Genomic DNA, 25841 nt, shown 5'->3' with positions numbered 1-25841 from the left:
CTAGGCAGGAAATCTGAAGAACAACAACAGCTCTTTTCAGAGCTATACTGCAGGGAGAGGAGTCCATATACGCTCAATCCAGCTTTCCACGGTGTGTAACCCCAAAACCCAAGTGGGATACACAGCAATTAAATCAGGCTATATATGCTCAATCTAGCTTTCCACGGTGTGTGCCCCCAAAACCTAAGTGGGATACACAGTAATTCAAATAGGCTATATACGCTCAATCTAGTTTTTCATGGTGTGTACCCCCCAAAACCTATCCGGTATACAGAAAATCTGTGTATAGTATATATAAGCTGAATCCAGCTTTCCTGGTTGTATTCCACTCCCAAATAAAAGTGGTATGCAGCTAAATATAAAATAGCATCTCTGTTTATGGGCTGAAGCTGAATGGTGAGCCTGACACTGTATATGCTGCTGGGACAAGTGACAACTCCAAAAGAGGGGTAAAAGAATTAATCCTGGGGGTGGCACGGCTGAATTGGCACTAATGGGCACAAAATAACATCTCTGTTTATGGGCTGAAGCAAAAAAATGGGGCATAAGCTTAAAATGTAGGCCCCAATCTATCTCTAACTCAAGAGAGCATAAACACGCAGGTTCTATCATGCAGTTACAAGTAGAAGAGTGGCTCTGCAAGTGACAGTGGGGTTCATTGTGTACACTCTACGCCTCCATGATTTTAAGGAGACGTTGAGCCAGGGTTTTTATACTGACTGCCAGATTTGGAGTCGGGAAGGAATTTTTTCCCCTGAAATGGGGAAATTGGCATAAGCCTCATGGGGTTTTTTGACTTCCCCTGGATCAACACTGTAGGGATTGTAGGGTTATAGGTTGGACTTGATGGACTAATGTCTTTATCCAACCTCATCTACTATGTAACTATTGTAACCAAAAAGGCTAACTGTGGGGCATACTTACACCCCCTCGCCAAACTCACCCAAACCTCAGCTGAGGGAAGCCTCCACTCAGCCCAAGGGCCACAGGTCCAACTTCTACACCCAATATGTGTAAGGCGCAGAGGGACTGGAGAAGACAGGGCTGTGGTTGGCCAGCTACTCACACAACATGCGCCTATACTTTTCCCTCCTGATGACACTAGGCCCCTCAGTGGCGGTAGTCTGGCCAGAGGGGGGGCATTAACGTGTCCCAGACTTGTAGAGTGTTCCCCTGGTGGTTGTGGACCGGATGGCAGTTGTTAGCCTCTTGGAGGAAATCTCATCTCTGCTGCCAGCGAGGGTTTACGGAAACATTTCCATCATATTCTGCACAAGTTGCTTGTGGCAATCATTTATGCAATTTTTCCTCTCCCCTACCAGAACGAAGGACGAGATTTTTTTCAAGGATTGCAAAAATCCAGTATTGTTTGCTCTCCATGATGTGACCTATGCCTTTGTCTCTTGAAAAGCAACCCAACATGAAGTCAGCCATGTGTGCCAGAGTGTTACTTGGCATGACTTCGCTGCCCCCAACTGTAAGGGTCACTCTCCATTTCCTCCATTTTATACTCCCCTTCCCACCATCTGTGCTGAAGCAATGGGATGCACTGAACTTCCCCTCAAGCCTTGTGTGGGACAGTGACATGAAATGCCACTTCATCCCCCTCGTCTTCCTCCGTCAGTCAACGGTGCGAAGATGACAGGAGTGTGCTCTGAATGTTTTCAGCCTAGCAGAGGCTACTTTTCACTTACAAAAATGCCCGCACTTTCACCAGTATATCAGACACAATGGTGTAGATTTCAAAGAACCTTTGCACCAACAAGTTGAAAACGTGGGCCATGTGTGGGCCGTGTTTGGGTCTGGCAAGCTCCAGATCTGCTACCAGGTTCTGGCCATTATCACATACGCAAACATGCCTGGGCCCAGGTGCAGCGGGGAAAACCACATTGCTGTCGCATCAAGGATGGCATCCCTAACCTCGGAGGAAGTGTGTTTTCTGTCGGCCAAGCTGATGAGCTTCAGCACAACCTGCTGACGTCTCAATACCCCAGTGCTGAAGCACTTACAGGTCGCAGGTGTGGTCGATGTTGCAGCGGAGGAGTAGGCTTTCAGAGAGGCCCTGCCAGGAATTTTGGGCTGGGAGAGGAGATAGGCGACCCCAGTTTGCACCCCGGGCGCATTCTCAATTACATTCACCCGGCCTGTCATTACAGAGAAGCAGTGTCCCTGACCGCAGGCGCTTGTCCATGCATCGGTGGTCAAGTGGACCTTACAGCAAAGTGCGGAACTCAGGGCCCGACTAAAGTTAGAGGACACGTGCTGGCGCAAGGCGGGGACGGCACACCAACAGAGGGAGTGACGGCTAGGGGCATCATAGCGAGGTGCCGCAGCTGCCATCAGGTCACGGAAGGCATGAGTCTCCACTAGCAGGAACGCCAACATCTCCAGGGCCAGCAGTTTTGATATGAGGCCGTTGAAGGCTTGGGCATGTGGTGGGGTTGCGCTGTACTTCTGCCTGCAATGCAACGCCTGGGACATGGGGAATTGCTGGGAAGAGGCGCATGATGGTGCAGGTGACAGGAGCAGAGGCAGGAAAAGGGGCAGATGAGGGTGAACTCCACAAAGTGTCAGAGACAGATATTGAGGTGTCCAGGCTGGTGGTCTGGACTGCATCTCCAGCACTGGAAACTGTGGAAGAGTCAGTGTTGGCAATGCCGGCTGACAATTGTCCTGCATTTGCTCTCTCCCACTGAGCCCAGGGCTTGCCCTCCAAATGACGGCGCATGGTAAGGTTGCTCTTTTCAGAGCCCCTACTCAGTTTAGACTTGCAAAGTGTGCAAACCACACTAAATTTGTCCTCTGCATATACATTGAAAAATCTCCACACCATCGAGGAACGTGGCCTCGATGGGGGAGTTTCTCTCGGGTGGCTATTAGAGGGAACATCTTGGGCCTTGCTGCCTCAGGCCTGGCTTCTGTGAAGCAGCTGTCCTGTGCCTCTGGACATGCCTCTGCCTCTAGCCACCTTTTTTGCTGTTGCGCTTGCCTCCGCATCTACACTTCTTTCCCCCTAGACATGACCCCTGTCCATGCCTCTGCCTCTAGCCTCCTTTTTTCCTGCTTAGCTTGCCTCCACATCTACACTGCTTTCCCCGCTAGACATCACCCCTGTCCATGTCGGGTCGGTGGCCTTGTCGTCCACCAACTCCTCTTCCAATTGCTCACTCTCCTCTTACTGCAAACCGAACATAACCACAGCTAAACCCTGATGGCAACTGTGTCTCGTCGTCATCACTGAGACCCAGAAATGCTGGTTGCGGGTCCACAACCACAAATTTGGCAGGAAATGGCGGATGCTCCAGTATTTGGGCATCAGGACACACAAAGTAGCCTGGTAGCTCCTGGGATTTGGTTCAATAGAGGAAGAGACAGTAAAAGGACCCAAAAAGAGATCCTGGGAGGGGGCAAGGGTGGGATGAGTCTGTTGGGAAGATTGGGCATGTTGGGAGGAAGGAGGGGCAGACTCTTGGGTATGAACATGACTGCAGGTAGTGGCTGACTGGCTGATGGAAAAGCAGCTGGAAGCATTATCCGTTAGCCATTGTAACACCTGTTCGCCTGATCTGCGTTGTACCTTGCACCCTGCTTAACGCAGCTGTCAAATCAGAAATTGTGATGAGTGCATGCTAATATTTCTTTCGGTTTAAAGTTATGTTTCTGTCCATATTAATGTAGAGGTAAGAAGGTTTCAAATTATTTATTCACTTTCATAGAGGTTCCAGTGAGTTTGTAAAGTGTCCAGTGGAAAGGATGGTATAGGATTTCACATAAGTCTGCCATCCTTGGGCACTCATGGTGCAGAAACTGAGGGAGCTGACTTTGATGAACCCTTGGGTTTTGGAGATGGAACTCCATCAAAGGTCTCTGCTGCTCACACACCCTGCTCAACATATGGTATCTAGGGTTTCAGACCTCGCACAACAGCCGGTGCTTCAGGCAGATGTAGGCATTGCTGGAGTGTATTGAGACTAATAGCAGCTACTCTAGACTAGCCAAAGTGGGCGCACAAGCGCCGCACTGTCACCAGTAGCTCGAGAACATTGGGGTAAGTTTTTAAAGACCATTGCACCAATAAGTTGAAAATGTGGGCCAGGCATGGACCGTGTTGGAGGCTAGCAAGCTTCAGAGCCGCTACCAGGTTCCGGCCATTATCACACATGAAAAAATGCTTGGGCCCAGGTGCAGCGGCGAAAACCACATTGCCATCTCATACAGGATGGCATCCCTAACCACAGAGGCAGTGTGCTGTCTGTCCTCCAAGCTGATGAGCTTCAGCATGGCCTACTGACGTCCCCCCATGCCAGTGTTGCAGCGTTTCCAGCTCGTAGCTGGGGTCGATTTAACGGCGGTGGAGGAGGAAGAGGAGGAGGAGGGTGGTGTTTCAGCACTCCTGCCAGGAATATTGGGCGGGGAGACAAGGCAGGCCGTCACAGTTTGTGACCCGGTCCCAACCTAAACTGCATTCACCCAGTGTGCCGTGATTGAGATGTAGCGTCCCTGGCCGCATGCACTTGTCCACGCGTCGGTGGTCAAGTGGAACTTTGTGCAAAGCGCGGAACTTAGGGCCCGCGTGATGTTACAGGACACGCAGTGGCGTAACTAGGAATGGCGGGGCCCCGTGGCGAACTTTTGACATGGGGCCCCCCCGACACCGAAGATCTCGACCGAGTCCCTCCTACACATTCCTGCGCGCTCTATTATGTCCCATAGTGTCCCATGCACACAATATTATGTCCCATAGTGGCCCCTGCACACAGCATTATACCCAATAGTGGCCCCTGCACACAGTATTATCCCCCATAGTGGCCCCTGCACACAGTATTATACCCAATAGTGGCCACTGCACACAGTATTATGTCCCTTAGTGGCCCCTACAGGACTAAATACTGTCACGTCACCCGCTGACCGCTATACCAGGACAAATTGTGGATAAAAAATCTGGTCATGTGCATTACAATTTAGTAACTCCATGTGCCTCATATTAATAGCAGTTAACCCCATCATATCCCTCACATTAACCCCTGTGTTCCTCACCATAAGAGTTACTGATATGTGAGAGACATGGAGGTAATAATAAAGTATCTTCATTACTATTACCCCCATATGTCTCACATATCAGTAACTCTTATGGTGAGGAACACAGGGGTTAATGTGAGGGATATGATGGGGTTAACTGCTATTAATATGAGGCACATTGAGTTACTAAAACACAAGTAATCCCCCCATATACCTGACAATAATAAGTAACCCCAGTACGTACCTGTGTATCTTTAGTTTCATTTTCCTGGAGCAGCTTCTTCCTTTTCTTCTCTTGCAGGAGCTCGGCAGGGATAAGCCCCGCCTCCTCCTCTCATTGGTGGGCAGAGGAACAGGCAGAGAAAGGGAGGGGGGAGAGAGGGGGAGCATCCTGAAGCACTGACAGGAGCCAGAGCTGCAGCTCCTGTGTCTCAGCCGTTGCTGCAGCTTCGGGGCCCCCTGTTGGTGGAAAGTATTCCACCAGCAGGGGGCCCCGATCATTATACTCGGGGGTCCGAAAAGACCTCCGAGAATAATGATAGCAGCGGTAGCAGCTGTCACCGGGCCCCTGATGTCCCGGGCCCTGTGGCAGCTGCTACCGCTGCTATGGTGGTAGTTACGCCACTGAGGACACGTGCTGGTGCAAGGCTTGGACGGCACACCGGAGAAGTAGGGATGGCATAGCGAGGTGCCGCAGTTGCCAGCAGGTCACAGAAGGCCCGAGTCTCCACAAGCCGGGACGGCAACATCTCCTGGGCCAGCAGTCATAAGATGAGGCTGTTGAAGGCTTGGACATGTGGGTGGGTTGCGCTGTACTTCTGCCGGTGATGAAAGTCCTGGGAGATGGGGAGTTGCTGGGAAGAGGCGCATGATGGTGCAGGCAAAAGATGCAGTGGCAGGAAAAGGGGAGGATGAGGGTGAACTCCCCAAAGTGTCAGAGGCAGATGTGGAGGTGACCTGTCTGGTGGTCTGGACTTCAGCGCCAGCACTGGCGTCACTGAGGATGGGTTGCTGGTCCACAACAGCTAAATCACCCGGAGATGCTCCAGTGTTTGGGCATCTCAAAGTCAAAGTCGTCAAAGACACAAAGTCGTCTGGTAGCTCCTGGGATTGGTGAAGTAGTTGGACAGAGTGAGGGACAGTTAATGGACTGAAAACATCTCCTGGGAGGGGGGAAATGTGGGATGACTGTGCTGGGAAGATTGGGCATTTTGGGAGAAAGGAGGACCAGACTCTTGGCAAGGAAGAGGACTTGAGGTAGTGGCTGACTGGCTGGTGGATAAAGAGCTGTAAGCATTATCTGCTAGCCATTGTAACACCTGTTCCTGGTGCTCGGTCCTGTTCAGTGTGGTGCCCTGCTTAACGCAGCTATCAAGTCAGGGATTGTGATGAGCGGATGCTAATGTTTCTTTAGCTTAAAATTTGGGTTTCTGTACATACAATTGGCGAGAAAAGAAGGTTTCCAGGTATTTTTCCACTTTCATAAAGGTTTTTTTGAGTGTGGAAAGTGTCTAGTTGATGGTCTGTGATAGTGGGGTAAAACTGTGACTTGGGGTTGTTAGATGCCCCCAGACATGCTTCCCCTGCTGTCCCAGTTGCATTCCAGAGGTGTTGTCATCATTTGCTGAGGTGTCATAGTGCACTTGATGACCCTCCTGAGTCGAATATATTATAATGGGATTTGATATTCGTTCAAATAGTCGAATATTGAGGGGTTATTTGAAATGAATATCGAATAGTTTACTGTTTGCTCATCTCTAGACTAAATAATGAACTTTTTATTAAATTTGGGCCATGTTTTTTTTTTGTTTTTTTTTATTGCAGGATGTTTATGTACAAAGACTACTGTTATTAGTGAATACTGTTTGAATATTAGTTTACCACCACACTATGCAATTATAATATAGTTAATATTACTTTTTGGACTACTTGTACATTTTTTATGTTTTTTGCTTTCTTTTTTCCCTTTGAGCCTCTTTTTTGTACTATCCGGTGTGAAACCTAAGACATTGTGGAAAACAACTGGACTCAGTTATAATGTTGGAAAATATGACTGACTTGGAGAATATCACTGGAATTAGAATGAGCACAAGTAAGAAGAGGCTTATGCAATATAAATCAACATATGTGCCATGAAATCCTTGGCAGGTAAGTGCATGTGGAACTGTAGCAGACATGTGAGCCTGTCACATGGACTGGACTCAGCATTTTCCCAGCCTACATAAAAAGCTATACAACAGTGCTGTAATCAGGCAGTTAGTGTTATATACACCACTGTTAGTTTTGCTATTTGCAAAGGGTTGAAGAGTTATAGGTTTCCTATTTACAATGAGTTAAAGCTATAGATTCCACCCTCTGTTTGTTCTCATTATTTAGTGTAACCTATGCAATGTACATCCTGATATTCATGTCTCATGAACAAAATACACCATGAAGGCTAAATGGTTGTAAACATAGGTCCCAATCATCTCGAATCAGGCGGGACAGTCCTGATTTTACATTACTGTCCCACCGCCCCGTATATCTTATGGTTTGTCCTGCAATGCCCCTGAAGTTTTTGCTGTTAACAAACTTTGTTAGGGTAGGGTAAAGGCTAAATGGTAGATGCTAAATCCTAGTGGACTAAAGGACCTTTGATGATGTAATGACCATGTGATAAGACTATTGTGTGGGAGAAGCTATTGTGGATACTACAGGCCAGTGTGGCATTACACAGGGAAAGGAAGCTGGTGAGAATGGAGACTGATGAAAGGTAAGAAGGAGAGAAGAGACAGCATGTGTGACCAAGAGGGGGGAACTGGGGGCAGATGTAGGGGGCAATTAAACTGGGGGAAGATGAAGGGGGCAATTAAACTTGGAGCAGATAAAGGGGGACATTAAACTGGGGATAGATCTAGGAGTGGAGATTAAACTGGGGGGCAACAGGAGGAGGACATTAAACTGGGGGGGGGGGGTAGCTGTGATGTGATCCACTGTGATGTAGTTATAAGTATGTTCTGTATGTTCTGTTCTGCTTACTTATTCTGCTTTGTCTGTCTAGCAACAGTGAGGTAGTAATGGAGGAGATGCTGAGCTTAGGGAGAGGAGTTCTTAGACAGGGATCCATGATGGAAGCATGGAATAAAGTGTTCTGATCTATAAAAGTAACTATCGCATGGTGGACTTATTCCAGAAGACCTGTATCCTCACTACAACACTACACCAACTACCCCCACTGTTTAATGTGTCACCATCCAGCTGCCCTATAGTTTAATGCCCCCGTCCTGCTGCCATAATTTAATGTCCCCCTCTAGTTTCCGCCAGTTTAAACTGGGGCACGAGGAGAGGGACTTAATACTATGGGGCAAGTGGAGGGGAACATTATAATGTGGGGGCATATAATGTTAGGGTGACTGTAGAAGCATTATACTGTGTGGAGGCACATGGAATGGATGAGAATGGGCAGAGTCAACGTAGAAGTGAGTGGAGCTAAATTTGCCGCGCATTTTGTCCCTCTTTCTGTCCTTTGAAAATTGGGAGATATAATGATAAATATAGGGCAGACAGGAAAATGTGATTGTCTTAAATGATCAGGTATATACTATATTCCACTCAGGGTCTGTGAAGTTGAGGAAGAGCCCTAAGAGTCCGTGCACACGATCTTGTGTGCAGCCGAGTTGGGGCTTCCAGATCAATCCTTTTTCAATAACCCTGAGCAGAATAGGACCTGCTCTATAATCATCTGTTTTATAACGGAATGGATCTGGAAACCTCATAGACTTAAATTTATCATGGAGTGCACTCGGATGTCATCTGGCTGCATTCCGTGATAAACTCAGCCTCCTAATGCAGATGCACACATGGTCGTGTGGACCCTTTTAGGAATTAAAATCATAATTGATATTTTATGTATGCAGGAGGCCAAGATCACTCAGGAATAATGGATAAGAGTATTAAAAAAAAGTTTATATAAAGCACTTTTTACTAGCAATATTTCCAGTTAAAGGGGTGTTAAAGAGGTGTTCTGATTCCTTTTTTAACCCCTTCAGAAGCTTTAAATAATAGACGTGCATACTCGCCTTTCAGTTCAGTAAAGAGCAAGCAAAAAGCCTCTGTGTGTCCCTGGTGTTCCTGCCCACATGGTCGCCCACTATTCGAATGGAAAAGTTCGATGCAGAACCAGCATTGATTGGCCGAATGCTATACAGTCGGCCAATCAACGCTGGTTCTTCTCCTACCTTTAGAAGTCTTCTCCGTGCAGCTTCCCCGCAGCGTCTTCCGGCTCTGAATTCACTCTGCCAGGCATCGGACCTGGGCAGAGCTGACTGCGCATGTCCGCTTGTAGTGCGGGCATGCGCAGTCGGCTCTGCCCAGGCCCGATGCCTGGCAGAGTGAATGAAGAGCCGGAAGATGCCGCGGGGACGCTGCATGGAGAAGACTGCTCGGAGGATCCAGCCCGACCCTCACTCGTGGACTTGGTAAGTATAATTTGATCGAATGTTGCCTACCCCTGAAATGAGCATTTTCCCCCCATAGACTATAATAGGGTTCGATATTCGATTCGAGTAGTCGAATATTGAGGGGCTACTTGAAACGAATATCGAACCTCGAACATTTTACTGTTCGCTCATCTCTAGTATTTATATAGCCAGTCAGTAATTCTCCATTCACACAGAGCATCACCGCTTACTCACTGACTGGCCAATGCGCTGATGTCAACAGACCTATACTGAGACACTGGATCCCTAGCCGAATAGAGATGTGAGAATGCAGAGTTTGTTATTTTAGGCCTCTGCTGGGTTAAAAACAGGACTCTGTACATCCCTTTAATATATAGCTTTTATTGTGAAATACTCAGAATTAAAACAGACAAGGTAATAAATACAACGGTTAGAAAGACAGGATAATGAGAAATAATGAAACTCTTTGTGGTTGACAGCACACTAGTACAATTGAAGAAGCAACATTGTTTATTACCAATCTATTCGTAGCAAAATTCTTTAAATCCAACATTAAAGGGGTTGTCCCATCACAAGGATCCTATCTATGCTGCTTGTTAATGTGAATGTAAGACTTTTCCTAAATACACTGCTTCAGCAAAACTGCTTTGTTTGTCCACTATCTTACTTTATTCATTTTTTTTTTGACACATCCCTTGACTTATCTGGTCATAAGTCAAGTGATGTATCTACTGCTCTGAGGGGGGAGGGAGGAGGGGCTAAGTCCACGGGAGCGAGCCTGGAGGGGGGGGTAGTTTACCCTTTGGGGGGAAGGGGCCGCCAATACAGACCTGGCATCCGCTGTAATAGAGAGGCGGATGCCGGGGATGGTTAGACGCCAGCACAGATGCCTGCAACATCGCTATGCTCCTGCCCTGCATGAAGCCAGCAGCGGCAGGAGCGATGCTGCTATTCCGGGGGGAGGGGGGGGGCGGAGGAGCGGAATAACAGTATCGCTTCTGCCGCTGCTGGCTTTATGCAGGGCAGGAGCATAGCGATGTTGCAGGCATCTGTGCATCTGTGCCGGCATCTGTGCCGACGTCTACACTCCCCGGCATCCGCCTCTCTGTTACAGCGGATGCCGGGTCTGTATTCACATATGCAAAGCCAAGCGGCGAGATCCCGGCATCCGCTGTAATAGAGAGAGGTGGATGCCGGGTCTGTATTCGCATTGTGAAGGCTAGACTGGTCTATGAGCGTGCACGCAGGGCCAGCGGCATCTCGCCGCTGGCTTTGCATATGTAACCCCGCCCACCAACGATGCAACAAAGCCGGAAGAAAGAAGAATTTACAGCAACGAAGACTGGTGAGTATGCGAATACCCCTTTAAGGCAACCTAAATGGCAAACTATAAGATATTCTGAATAACTGACATGTTAAAAGATACAACTCTCAAGTAAAAAAACTGAGAATCTACAAGGCAATCTGCTAATATCATTTCAGTTTCAATGGATCCTTGGATTACCTAACTCATTCAGAATGTTGTAATATATAATCCTACTAATATAAATGTGAAAGTTTGGATGTTTGTGTGTTTGTTCCTCAATCACGCAAAAACGACTGAACGGATTTCAATGAAATTCGGCAAATACATTGTAACCTCGATTAAAATATAGGCTACTTTTTATCCCAGTAAATGACATGACTTCACGAGGGTTATGAATTTATGGTCACATACTATATTACACTGCTTTTATCTGAGCTTTTGAGAAAGCCAGGGCTGTTATCTCTCTGTGTAAACACACACAGTAACCCTCAGTGTTCATGCATTAGCATATTATCTGATCTGGTCCAGGCACTGCAGACAAACTGACATGGCCAAACACCTTCAATCCAAATTGTCAGTTTGTTCATCTTAAATATGTCGGGAAAAAGAAAATCTAATTTGTCGCACACAACGAGAGCTATGAAGGAGCCTGAAGTCACAAAGTTCTCCTCAAGCGGACCTGACAGGGATCATTGACGCCAACAACACATGCATTATATGCCGTTGCAGCGAGCTGCTGAGATGCTGGAGAAATTACAGGCACAGTGCGAAGAACAACTTCAGTGCCAGGCCAGCTTGAGACTTGCTGAAATACCGGAGCATGCCGATCCTCAATGCCAACAACACGCTCATTATATGGCGTCGCAGCGAGCTGCTGAGATGCTGCAACAATCATGGGCACAGCGCGAGTAACGAGTTCAGCAGCAGGCCAGCTTGAGAGTTGGCGAAATGCCAGAGCATGCGGACCATCAACGCCAACAACACGCTCATTATATGACGTCGCAGTGAGCTGCTGACCTGCCTTAACAATCACTGACACAGTGCAAGGAACGCGTTCAGCGACAGGCCAGCTTGACAGCTGTCGAAACGCTGCAGCAGGTGGATCATCAACACCAACAACATGCTCATTATATGGCATCCCAGTGACCTGCTGAGATATCCGAAAAATCACAGCCACAGCGCGAAGAACAAGTTCAGCAGGAGGACAGCGTAAGAGCTGTCAAAACGCCAGAGTAGGCAAACCATCGACGGCAGCAATTTGCTGAATATAGGCGGATCATCCACTCCAACAACCCGCAGACGAAGTCGCGGGCAGAAGCTAGTATTACATAAAATTGCAGTTCTGCGCTGGTTTATGATGACTTTTTATATTATCAGATTAATTCAAATAATGAGGAATGGCAGAAGCGAGTATATCATTTTAGGTTCACATAAACTGAATAAAATGGTCTACTTATCTAGAGAGAAAATTTCCTGAAAATACGAATGATTCTTAGGTTAAGGCTGCATGTAGTGGGCCACAGCAGAAAAGCACGGAGGGAAAAACCTTGGCGGTAACGCATCACAGTTTATCCCACAGCACTTTTCACAGAAAGTCTGCAGAGGTTTCCTCGTAGGTATAATTGACGTCCTGCGATTTCCAAAACCTCAATGGTTTTGGAAATCGCATAGTGTCTGCTGCACATATTTTTTCGTAATGTGTGGATGGGATTCGCTTTGTAGTGATTGTAAAACGCCCAGTTTTCTCCGCCATGTGGGGACCTGTCCTTAATGTCAGTAATTTTACTTCTGAGGTTGATCTCCAGAGACCCTCAGATCTATCCCAGATGGATGCATACAGCTAGATGCCCTCAACCTTTATCTATCTTTCTGTACTTTGCTTAAAGAAAGTTTATACAGAAAGGTGATGATTATAACTGACCACCTTTCACGACCGTTTTGCACCATTTTTTTTGTGAAAGTCTTTTTCTTAATCACGATCATTATGCAATTAGTTTAAGTATGAAAGCCATATAAAAAGGTGTTAAATTTATTTTAAGAAACATAGTTAAAACCTCAGCTTCCCCAATAGCCTCGTCCCACCCTTTACACCCTCAGACATAACAATAAATACTGAAAAAAACAAATTATTGGGGGAAAAGTCACATAATGAACATTACTGCCTTAAAGGGGCTCTATCAGAAAAATCATGCTGATAGAGCCCCACAAACGCGTGAATAGCCTTTAAAAAGGCTATTCAGGCACCATAAATGTTATATTAAACTACCCCCCCCCCCCCCCCCCGTTTTAAAATAAAACCCTAAAACAGAATGTGATAAACAAACCATCGTGCACGGGGGGCGGGCATTCAGGGTCCGCCGTCTTCTTCATCCACGCCTCCTCTTCCTGCGATGTCCTGCCAGAACATCGCAGGAAGAGGAGGCGTGGATGAAGAAGACGGCAGACCCTGAATGCCCGCCCCCTGTGCACGATGGTAAGTTTATCACATTCTTTTTTAGGGTTTTATTTTAAAACGGGGGGGGTAGTTTAATATAACATTTACGGTGCCTGAATAGCCTTTTTAAAGGCTATTCACGCATATGTGGGGCTCTATCAGCATGATTTTGCTGATAGAGCCCCTTTAATTGTTCCTTCATATGCCAAGAAATAAGCTTAAGGATAAGGCCCACGTAGACTGCCGCAGCCAAACGCGTTGCGAAAAAAACCGGCAGAAACATATTGCGTTTTTTCACCGCAGCGTTTTTCACAGAAAATCTGCAGAGTGTTTCTGCTTCTATTATATGTTTACAGAATACACCAGCGTTTCTGTAGGTATAAATGACATGCGGCAATTTACCAGAACGCTACGATTTTTGTAATTGCAGCATGTGTGGATTAGATTAGCCAGAAACCCATCCACTTTGCAGGTGCAGCAAAATCACTTTGTTTATGCTAAATGGCTCCCCAGCCTAAAGTGGTACTTTGAAATCTGTTTAGTATGCACGGGAAGGGTTACAATAATTTTTTTCTAGGTAGAATTGTGGTGTCGCATTTCTGTTTTTCTGCTTTGTGTCCAATGCAACCTGAAAAGGAACTCGATTATATTAAAAATGAAAGACATAGCTGGAAGACAAGTCAAAATATTAAATAAACCCAAGGAGGAATCAATGGGATGGGAACATTTTGGGAAGAATCCCTCAAGTATTTCAGTGATGTAAGGTATCTTTAATAAGAAGGAATCTCCACATTCAATGAGAAATGTCAGAATTGACTACCAAGGGAAGGAATAATTGGCCAGAGGTGACATCTTAGAATGAACTATAGGCCCTATATGATGCTGATACTGACACTGACATGGAAAACACTTTAGAATCAGCGTAGAAAAATGATTCACTTTTTATGGGAAACAGTGAATGTTTCTCCATTTTTAGCAGTTTTAAAGGGATTCTACCATTAAAACCCTTTTTATGTGGCTAACACATCGGAATAGCCTTTAGAAAGGCTATTCGTCTCCTACCTTTAGATGGGATCTCCGTTGCGCCGTTCCTTAGTAATACCGGTTTTTACCGGTATGTAAATTAGTTCTCTGGCAGCGATGGGGGCGGGCCCCAGCGCTGAAGATGCGATGAGGGCGTCCCCACCGCTGCCCGAGAACAGGATCCTGCGCCACCTCTATCTTCTGCTGGATCCTCCCCTTCTTTCTTCGTCTTTCTTCGGCGGCTTCACCTCTGTCGGCTCTGACACTAGTAGAGCCGAATGCGCATGCGCGGCCATAGTTCCGAGGCTGCAATTGCGTGCATGCGCATTCAGCTCTACTAGTGTCAGAGCCGACAGAGGTGAAGCCGCCGAAGAAAGAAGGGGAGGATCCAGCAGAAGACAGAGGCGGCGCAGGATCCTGTTCTCGGGCAGCGGTGGGGACGCCCTCATCGCATCTTCAGCGCCCCCATCGCTGCCAGAGAACTAATTTACATACCGGAAAAAAACAGTATTACTAAGGAACGGCGCGGCGGAGATCCCATCTAAAAGTAAGAGACGAATAGCCTTTCTAAAGGATATTCCGACGTGTTAGCCACAGAAAAAAGGGTTTTAATAGTAGAATCCCTTTAAAGTTGTCCTATCTTACTCTGGTTTTAGCATTGGAGACAGCATTGAAAAGCATCACAGATTAACCCCTTTGAATGGGGATAAACAGACTGAAAACTTGCAGCAGTAACTCAATGCTTAGCCTTGGCTTTCTGCCCTGGCTTCTTCAACCAAAATACTTGTTAGATTCTTCCTATCAGTATCTTGCCCACTTTGTGGCAAAATAGACTATCAAACATCTCAAGTTAGTACTGTTAGGGTTGCTGCTACTGAAACCTGAGAGGAATGGAATGATAGAGACAGTGAGTCCTAATGCTTGACCCAGCCCCAGTCCCTACCTACTTGCCTCATCTAGGACAACTGGGCGACAGTCCCTTCCTGTATTAAAAGTGTATACACAAAAAGCAGACGACAAACAAACAGAGAGCCAAGGGTCAGAACCAATCTGCCAGCACAGTACAGAATTGGAACCAGAAGGATAGTCAAAAGGGAAAAACTCGAGGTCAGAAATAAATAAACAGCAAAGAGTAAATAGCCAGCATGCTCAGAGAAGCAACAGCAAGCAAACAAGAGAGGAGTGGACAACTATATAAAGGGTAACAAGAACCCTCCTCGAGCTTGATTGGCAATTGAGCAGCAGGGTTCACATCTCCCGTGTAGCAGTGCTGGCTGTGTGCTCAGCTCGGCTGCATCTCCGGTATAGCCAAGCTGAGCGCACGGCCAGCACTGCTACATTTTGGCATAGGAATGCATTGACCAGTGTTGATTGGCCAAATGCCATACAGAGGACAGCATTCTGCCAATCAACGCTGGTTCTGCTGCAGGAGGCAGAGTCTAAGATTGGTCCACAGCAGTCTCTGTTCTGATCCGATATTAGACTCTGCCTCTTCACAGTCGAGCCTCCAGTAGAACCAGCGTTGATTGGCTGAATTCTGTACTCTGTATGGCATTCAGCCAATCAACGCTGGTCAATGCATACCTATGGGAAAAAGTCAGCTCCCGCATATTGCAAGCTGACAGGGATCCCGACGTAATACAGTGACTTGGGCATGTTAGATGCCCCCAGACATGCTTCCCCTGCTGTCCCAGTTGCATTCCAGGGTGTTGGCATCATTTCCTGGGATGTCATAGTGGACTTGGTGACCCTCCTGAGTCGAATAGTGGTTTCCCCCTAAACGAGTATTTATTCCCCATAGGCTATAATGGGGTTCGATGTTCGATCGAACAGTCGAGTATTGAGCGGCTACTCGAATCGAACTTCGAACATTTCACTGTTCGCTCATCTCTATTAGTAACTATTTGTCCATTTAATTCAGAACTGTTCTATTCTAGTCACAGCAGAAAGTTATAATAGATCAGAAGCTTTCCATGTCAACCGGTATTAAATCCAGTACTAAAAGGTTGTATATCTAGAATATTTTGCCTTGTATAATGCCCTATTGTGTGGGCTGAAAAGTCATCTTAACATGAGTGAATAAAACTACTTGGATCCACTTCAATTGGAAGTGCTGTGAGTTCTTGAATTCTATGTGGAGGATCTGTGATCAGGATCATGTTCACTGGTTTACCATAAGCTAGGACTTATCAAAGTGTTGTAGTAATAAAATGGATTGATAATAAACAGCCTTGATAAACCACATGCTTAGGACATCACAATTTCAACTAAAAGATATATCATGGTCCACAGTGGTTACAGGGTTGTATAGGGTTCATCTCTTTAGTTTCTGTATCTGGATACTATTGCACCCTGCTTATGTCACAGCTGGAAAATATTCCTTTATATGTGAAAGTGTATGCAGGAAATAAATTTATATTGCTGTGGGCAACATGATGGCTCAGTAGTTAGCACTGCAGCCTAGCAGTGCTGGAGTCCTGGGTTTGAATCCTGCCAAGGACAAATCTGCAAGGAGTTTGTATGCTCTCCCCATGTTTGCACGGATTTCCTCCTATACTCCAAAGACATACTGATAGGGAAAAAATGTACATTGTGAGCCCTATATGAGACTCACAATCAAAAAAAAAAAAAGAAGAAAGAAACATTGCTGAAAATATGAGATTAGTGTTGCTTAAAACTGTGCCTAGCAAGCCAGCAGTGCTGTTACCCAGCTTAGGTTCTTGGATGTCATGCTACTTTTACAGAGCCTCTGAATTGGCAGTAAAGGGAAATAAACACACACACGACCCCATTTTGGAAACTGCACCCCTCAAGGGATTATGAAGCCTTTTTAACCATTTAGTGTTGCATTGATTTTGTTTCCAGAAATTAACGTGCATCTGAAAAATAAAAATTGCAGTTATTTCAGAGATAACACTATTTCAGGCCCAATATGTTGCAGCTATTTTGCGTCAACAGAGACACACACTACAAAAACTGTTTAGTAGTTATCCCGGGCACAACAGCTTTTGAAGTGTTTGTCTCTGACACAGGCTCTGCACAATGTAGTAAATTACATATATCTGGAAAAAATTTTGCGCTTTTCCCAATCAGCTGCACATTCATGTCTGGAAAATAAATTAATGCAACACTTGGGAGTTAATATATTCACTGTACCCCTGGATAAATTCCTTCACGGGTGTAGTTTCCAAAATGGGATCACGTGTCAGGAGATTCCACTTTACTGGCATTTTAGGGCTGTGCAAAGATGACATTACGTCCAAAAACCAATCCGTCTAAATCTGTGCTCTCAATAGCGCTCCTTCCTTCTGTTTCTCGCTGTGTGCTCAAACAACAGTTTACACAACTGTACACAACTGTAGTTTGGGTGCAGATGTGAAAGATCGCTATGTAGCTTTTGGAGCACAGATTTAGATGTTTGGTGTTTGGACGCCGAGTCATGTTTGCATTGCCACTGTCATGTTTATTGCATTTACAAAGTGACAATAAAGTAGAATCCCCTGCAAAGTTACCCCATTTTGAAAACTGCACCTCTCAAAAAAATTATGAAGGCACTCACTGAACATTAGGTTAACCAGATGTGAATGTGTCGAAGATGGTAAGTGAATAGGTGCTGAGTACATAGGTACACCAAATTCCCCACTATCTTCCCTATGCTTGCTATGATTGGGGGTTCACTTTTAGTGTATTTTCTCCAAAAACTCTAAATACGGTGTTTACCCTGATATATGATCGCACAGCATATACATTCCGTTCCTGTGCAACTAGTTTTACCCAAAATATTTGAAATGAAAAATTTTTTTGAGGGAAGTCCTCAGTATCCAAAATATTCTTATTTTCTTATCCAAAATATTTGGTGATTTTTGTCTTCACATTGTGCAAGCTACATATTTTTTCAGTGAATGGCTCTGGAGGCCCTGGGTGGTATTTCAGGAGTCTTCCGATTTCTCCTCTTCCTTCTCCTGAGCTGGAATTTGGCTGCTCTCCCATTTTTTTTTTTCAACCTCTCTCCCCTGTCCTTTTCCACTGTTTTTCCACTTCATTTGTGTCTTGGTCTTTTTGTTTTGTTCGTCCTCCCGGTCCTTGTATGGTTCTTGTCTCCCCTTCCCTTTTCTTGCCGTTTATATTGGTGGGTCCGTACTGGCCCATTTCTACTCTCTTTTTATTTGCCTCAGCAATGATTCTATGCACTGTACCATACTGGTCATTGGTGCCTCCCTCGCCCGTCCATGCTATTTCGGGCCTGTGTGCCCTGTTCAATGCCTTCATTACTTGTTTTTGTTCGTATGTTATAAAACCTTTAATAAAAAACGATTATACATTTATATTTTTTCAGGTGATGTAGCCATACGAGAGCTAGTTTTTTGTTGGATAAGATGCATTACATAATAACACAATTTTGGGATGCCTATAACTTATCGATTACATTTTTTAAAACTCTATCTTGGTAGAATAAAATTAAACATAGTTTCTGGCATTGCGTTTTACCTTTTAAATTTTTTGCCATGCAGCATACAGTATAAGTAACATGTTAACCTTATTCTATGGGTCAGTACAATTATGGCGATACCTAATTTAAATTTTTCTTTATTTGTGTTACTAATTTTGCAGAAAAACCCCATTTGGGATTATAAATCAGTTGTTTTTGTATCGCCATCTTCTGAGAGGTGTAACATTTTTATGTTTCTGACAGAGTAGGTTGAGCGCTTATTCTTTGCAGGACGAGCTCTGCTTTTAATTTTTACTGTTTTGCAGTACATTTGACTTTATCATTTTTTTATATCATATTATGTGAAGCGAGATAACAAAAAATCATTACTTCCGGTGCTTTTCGACATTATTTATTTCACAACGTTCACAGTGCATTTTAAGTAATATTTCCATTTTTTTTTGTTATAGATGTTTCTATTAATTCTTAGGGTTACTTTTTTTGTATTAGTATGTCCATTACCTTTAGACACAATCGGCTGCACTGTACTATTACTATTAGTTTTGGGGGGGGTTTTCTCGAAATTACGATAACTTATAAACTACACAATGAAATCAGCACAATATTTAATTTGATCACTAATTGGCGTAAATAAAAATGTTGCAATTGTTTATTTTATTTACTAACAGTCTGTGGTCCAATATTATTACATGGGGTCTGAGTATATTTTGCTGTGCCCTCTTATAAAGGCCACACCCCTTAAAAAGGCCACGCCTACTTTTACCGCGAAACGTGATTCAAGAATTTCCCTTTAGAGGACTCTTACAATTTGACATCTCTGCCTATGAGATGTTGAAGCACACTCAGCGGCTGGAAGTTATGTCAGTCTATCCTGCTGCCTGTTCTAGGTATGGAATACAGAGAGGATGAAGACCGGTGGAGAAACTAAAGTCTTGTGGGCCCCGATGCAATCTTCTGTCTGGGGCCCCTACCTCATCCCTACAGTGAATTCTTGATAATTATGGTTAGGGGTGATAAGGAGATTATTCCACTTTAGTGTGGTTAGTGTAATCTGTGGGTCTCTTTGGCTTATGAGCCAGATGGAAGCTGCAATCTCAATACAGATACCAGTGCTTATGGGCCACCTAAGGCTCCTGGGCCCCCGTGTGACTGAACCCTCTGCACCCCCTGAAGTTACGCCCCTGATGAAGACTTGCATGCCGGGGGCCGGCATTCTCAGTGTTGCTGGTCTGTCAGCAACTAAAACTGTGGAACCCTTGATCTACATCTGGTACCTAGAGCTTACTGAGCTACAATGGCTAAAAGGGTTGCTAAGCTACCAGCTAACTCCTCCCACCTTCCAAAAACACGAGAAAAAAGCCATCCTGTTTACACAGATGATACAACAGATATTACTTTTTTTTTTTTTTTTAATCAAAATTTTTATTTTCAAAATATAGGGGAAGAAGGGGTACAGAAAGGAAAACTGGGAACAGCAAGTCAAACAGAGCATACATCCAACATATCGACCCATAACAATGCATAAACAGGGTCGGCTAATGCAAGATATAACAGTCACAAAATATGTATGGTATCTAGGGTAGGACAGGAGACAAGAAGGAGGGAGAGGTAGAGGGGAGAAACAGCGGGGAGAAAGAAAACAAGAAAAAGAGCTAAGAAAGGAGTAGATTAGGCAAGCAGAAAAGAGAGAAAGAAAGAGAGAAGTGGGGGAAGATGACCGAGTCAGAATTTGTGAACTAACCAAGGGGTCCAAACTTTCAGGTATGTATCATGAGTGCGGGAGGACCAGCTAAGCAGTTCTTCAAAGCGGTTGATTTGGTGAACTTTCTCCTTCCAGAGTGACAAAGACGGAGAAACAGTTTGCATCCATAAAAGAGGGATGAGAGACTTAGCAGCAGCAATAAGGTGAGTTATCAATTTGTCTTTAGCAGGATTGTAGGACTGCGAGGGTTTATGTAGGAAAATCATTTCAGGAGTCAAGGTGAAGAAGGGGTAGCTCATGGCTCTGATCTGCGTTTGAACGGCATTGCAGAAAGGAGATACAATAGGGCAAGACCACCACAAATGCAAGTAGGAGCCAGGGCCTGACAAACATCTCCAACATCTGTCAGTTGACGAGAGCTTCCGTTTGTGTAACCATTCCGGTGTGTGGTACCATCTCGTTAGTAACTTGTAACTATTTTCCTGGAGACGGACGCATGGGGAGAAGCCATGAGAGGTACACAGAGCTGTATCGATTTCTTCCATGGTCAGAGAGATATTAAGTTCACGTTCCCAAGCGGAGATAAAGGAAGGCTTGCAGGATTTGGGCGGGTCAACGAAACTGTGCATAAAGTGGGAGACTTTGCGTAGCATTGATGTCTTGGACACCAACAGTTTCTCAAATTCAGTTAGACAGGTGCGGAGGGAGAAACGGTGCTGGAGAGCAGTAAAAATCGCGTTAAGATGTCGTTCATGTAGGAAGTTTAGGGGAAAGCCCGTTAACAGTTGACGAATTTCAGGTAGTGGCAGCAATCGATATTACATTTTTTATCCTTTAAAGGCACAGTAATAAAGGCTAGAATAATGCAAAATATGATAAAGCATTATAAAACATACATACATAGTGTTCTTCTTGTTTATAGTGAATATTGTTTTTGGTTCAATTGGATTTTGATACATAGTGTTCTTGTCATACATTTCATTAATGCATTTTTAACATAAGTCAACTGAACATGGGCGTCCTGCGCTCCTGTACAAGCAACAAAATAAACAATGGTGTTTTCCATCAATAAGCATCTCAAGAAAGATGATCTTATAGAGCTTACATAGTTTTCCATAGAATTGTTTGATTGACAACTGCATATTAGTAATAACAGGTTGGAACTTATCAGTAAGTATTGCAACAGTAAAACATATTTCCAAATATTCTATTACATCACATTGAGCATATAGTTAGTATAGCACTGTTATGTTGCAGACACAGAAGCTGTGTAATATACCCAAAACACAGGGACTTGCCTCAGCCCTCGATTGGATGCTGAGATATAGCCCCGATTGGCTCTCCATCTTGAACTCTGGTTGAACACACCCAGCCAAAGTTTGACTGGTAGTCACAGAAACCTTATAGTCACAGCCATATGGCAAATACAGATGCCGTACAGAATCTCCCCCGGTAGCACTCCGCAGAAGAGAATGACAACTGCTGGGTGGAGAAATAGGAGTACAAATATTTAGCATATTGACCAATAGAAGCACCATCTTGGCACCTAAAGTACTGATTTACAAAGAGAAAGCAATGTTTGTTTCAGGTGACCCTAACCTATCTGTAGGGCTGAGTTGATAGGGTGGGTGTGGGTGACAGACTCCTTTTACCACGACACAGCAACAACTCAGTAGTAAAAATAACGCTATAATCCTTCTTCCAATTTGCATTGAAAACAGCATGCATGTGTTAAAAATAAGTTGATTGCATGTGTCTGAATTGTGCCATATGGAGTCTGTAATGCAATGCTGTCTGCATCTACTGTGAGTAGTGGGTGTCATCTCTGTGGTCAGTGATATAATCCTTGTTGACCTACATTTACCACTACTTAGAAATATAACAAATGCAGTACACCTACACAGGAAAAGCTCACACTAACTTCATCCATATCATTACAAGAATTCATATACAATATACAGTCACCATAATCTAACATTAACTTCTCTTTATTCTGCGGTAACACTTGAAAATACAGCAATTCAATAACTATATAAAACTAATAGTCAACTCTATTTATACCTTCTAGTTCTGGGTAGACCAAACACAGCCATGCTTTCTTGTCATCCATGAGTCAATAAACAGAATGTCTGACATATCTTGGTCTTCTAACCAGGCAGTCACACTCCACCTGCCCACATTATAAATTCTGTTTTTACTAGATAAATCTTTGTACATCCCTCAGCTGGGATTAGTCATATGTACTGAATGTCTCGTTACTAAATCTTACAAAAAAAAAAGTAATGTTTCTTTTCTGACTTTTCTCCTTATTTCTGACTTTGTCCCTTAAAGAGGACCTTTCATGCCCTCATGAAAGTGCAATGTTATACACCGCTAGAAAGCCAACAGTGCACTGAATTCGTCTTTCACCAGTATGTGCCCCAGTGGTAGAGATATCAGTGCCGTAAGTTTCAGCACTGATATCTCCCACTGTCAGAAGGGCATACCTCACAGCTCAGCGTCATCGCTGGGCTATGAGGAATAACCCCCCCCCCTTCCCGGGCATTGTCCAATAAAAGGTGTCCCCACAGCAACACGGCCCGGACTGGCATCCATTTTTGTGCAATGTATGGTTATCTCATACATGCCATAGATTGGAATTGCTTCTGTAATGTTTACATGTGTAAGAGCTTAGTTATAGAGAGATGATTTTTTTCCCCCATAAACAAATAATTGAAAGGCCCTTTTATTCTGGCGCCGCCCCCCTGAGTGGCTGGCTGCCTCGATACAGGGCTCCAAGCTGGGAGCAAACTTTATCTTTCCTTTCTCACTCTTTTTCTCTGTATCTTCAAGAATCCTGTAACCAAGCAAACTAGCACTATGAATTAGCAACTATAAATCGAATGGAAGACCCTGTGGAGTATTTTGTTCCTTTTGTTTCTATTGTAAAGCATGGACAATGACAAGACCTGGTTCAGCTGTGTACACATGTGCCTGTTACCATCCCCCCAGGACAGCATGGACACCATGCGGCATGGAGGAAAACCTACATGGAAGTGTGGACTTCTTCTTCAAGGAGATGATTTTTGGAGTCTATTGCTGATGCGTGAAGATGCCTACAGCTGACTGGTATTTCTTTCTATTACTGTGGACACGTGGGACTCTGTTACAGCCTGGGAACCTACCATCACCCACCTACCCCAGGAGTTATGGAAGCTTGGCAAGAGAGCAGCACCCTGTCTACCTGGATGGTTTCTGACTTCTTTGGGGCAGTAGAACACAGTGGTAAGAAGAAAGGAGGAGGAGGGCTTGTGATGAAGGACATTTGGGGCATTTTTTGTGGTTAAAAGGACAATAGTGCTGATGCAAGATACCGAACTATCAGCTGTGAGCAGGAGATCTCACTACCTACCAAGAACTACCACATGTTATCATGATAGCTGACTATGTCCCCCACCTCTGCAAAAATTTCTGCTTGTTATATCTACATGCTGTGACCCCTCCTCGTGTCCTACAACCACAGTCGGCTGTATTATTATTATTATTAACATCAATCCGCACAGAGAACTAAATGATCCTGCAGTGTGTCTGTGTTTCTTTCTTTTTAGTTGTTATGATTCCTAGGATTTCTCTATCTGCCATGAGCTTGTATGTGTTTCTCTCCTGTTATATACTACTGTACCATCTATGAAACTGTATCACTGAAATTTCCCCATTGTGGGACTATTAAAGGAATATCTTATCTTATTCTTTATGAACAATAGGACTAATTGAAAATATAAAGACAAAAACCCCCTTTAAGACTGGGGAAACATAGGGAGTTATGGCAGCAGGTTAGCAGTCCTGAACTCACCGGCGGCTAATCCTCTACAATCTACAGCACCAGCACTGTGCAGAGTTAAACAAATCTCATCCACATGCTGCCACTAAAACATGCAGCACAAAGTGGTTTGCTGATGTCATTTATTGCTGCGGGATACACAGAGGCCATATAAATGCAGGTGATTTTTACAAATATAAGAAACACAATGGTAAAAGGGGTCTATACATGCCCTTAGACATAAGGGAGAAGATTGGCAGCTGAAGTAAAGTTATTTCTAGACTAAACTGTTGGTTGTAAACAGGGGTGAACCTGCTTCTTTAGCCGCCCGAGCGAAGTACAGAAAGCCGCCCCCCCCCCTTGCCGGGAGGAGGGGGCGGAGCGGAGGCGTGGCTTAGCAGAGGGGGCGTGGCTTCTCAAAAGGGGCGGGGCTTAGCCCTGTTCGCCGGCAGAGAGCAGGCCCGGAGGCTGCCTGCGCTCTGCCTGAGCGTGCGGGGAGGCTGCTGGAGCAGCGCTGCTCCAGTGGCCTCCCCAAACCACCGCTCCGTGCTAAGCCAGTCCAGGACAGCTTGTCCTGGACTGGTTTAGGTTCGCAATAATGCCGCCCTCCCGGAGGCCCTGGCATAGTGCCGCCTGAAGCGCTCGCTTCAGGTTGCCTCATGGGAGGTGCGGCACTGGTTGTAAATAAAGAACATGAAATTGTGCAAAATAGGAATAAAGTATACATTACAGAGTGACTTTATTGGAACAAAGAAATAGTTTTATTTCTGAAAAATAGGGGATCAGTTACAGATTGGCGACTGTCAAACTGCTGGGGTCCCAACCAATCCGGAGAATGGAGTTTTAACTCCCTAGTTAGAAGCAACAGCTGAAGTACAGTGCTGGGATAAATCCGACCTTCTCAATGAAATGGTGTGTGCGCTTATCTGACCACCACTTCACACAAAGAGGGAGCAAAACACAGCCATTCTCATGATTGGTGGGGATGGGTCTAACGTTTGGACCCCCATTGATATGCAACATGCCATTACGATGGGAAAACCCCTTTAAGTCTTTGTTAGGATAGCAGATGCAGTTGTGAGCCAAAGTGAGAACCAGTACTAGATACACTGATTTAAATGGTCAACATGGCGCCGTGTGTCCAACACCCCTTGGGCCGTACCAACTCCAACCCCACAGTGGTGTTCACCAAAGCCCCAGATGGTGGGGATGGAATACACTGCTGATTGGAGCGGTATGGGTTAGGAAACTCCAAACACACAACACACCATAAATCACGGTAAACCAGACAATGACATCTCTTACTAGCAGATGTTTCGGGTTGCAGTGAAGGTCCTGGGATCCAGAAGGCTGAGGTGGGTGATCAGCAGGTGGCAGCAGAGAGTAAATCATAGTCGTACGGTCCGGGTCGTCAGCAAGAAGGAAACACAGTACAGTGGGAAATTCAAGGGGAACATCAGGCAGACCGAGTTGGTAACAGTAGCGGTAGCGTAGTAAAAAATGGAGTTCTGGAAGCAGAGGTCCACAGGCAAGGCAGGGTCATAAACAGGAACAGTACAAAATCAGGAGGCGAAGGCAAGGTCAAAGGTCAGGCAAGGGGTCAGAAACACTGACAAATGGATAACTAGAGAACACTTACCACCAGGACAAGAAGTACAACTGAACAGCC

Source organism: Leptodactylus fuscus, chromosome 1 (assembly GCF_031893055.1).
Source record: "Leptodactylus fuscus isolate aLepFus1 chromosome 1, aLepFus1.hap2, whole genome shotgun sequence".
Taxonomy (NCBI): Eukaryota; Metazoa; Chordata; class Amphibia; order Anura; family Leptodactylidae; genus Leptodactylus; species Leptodactylus fuscus.
Note: the sequence above shows the minus strand (reverse complement) of the source record.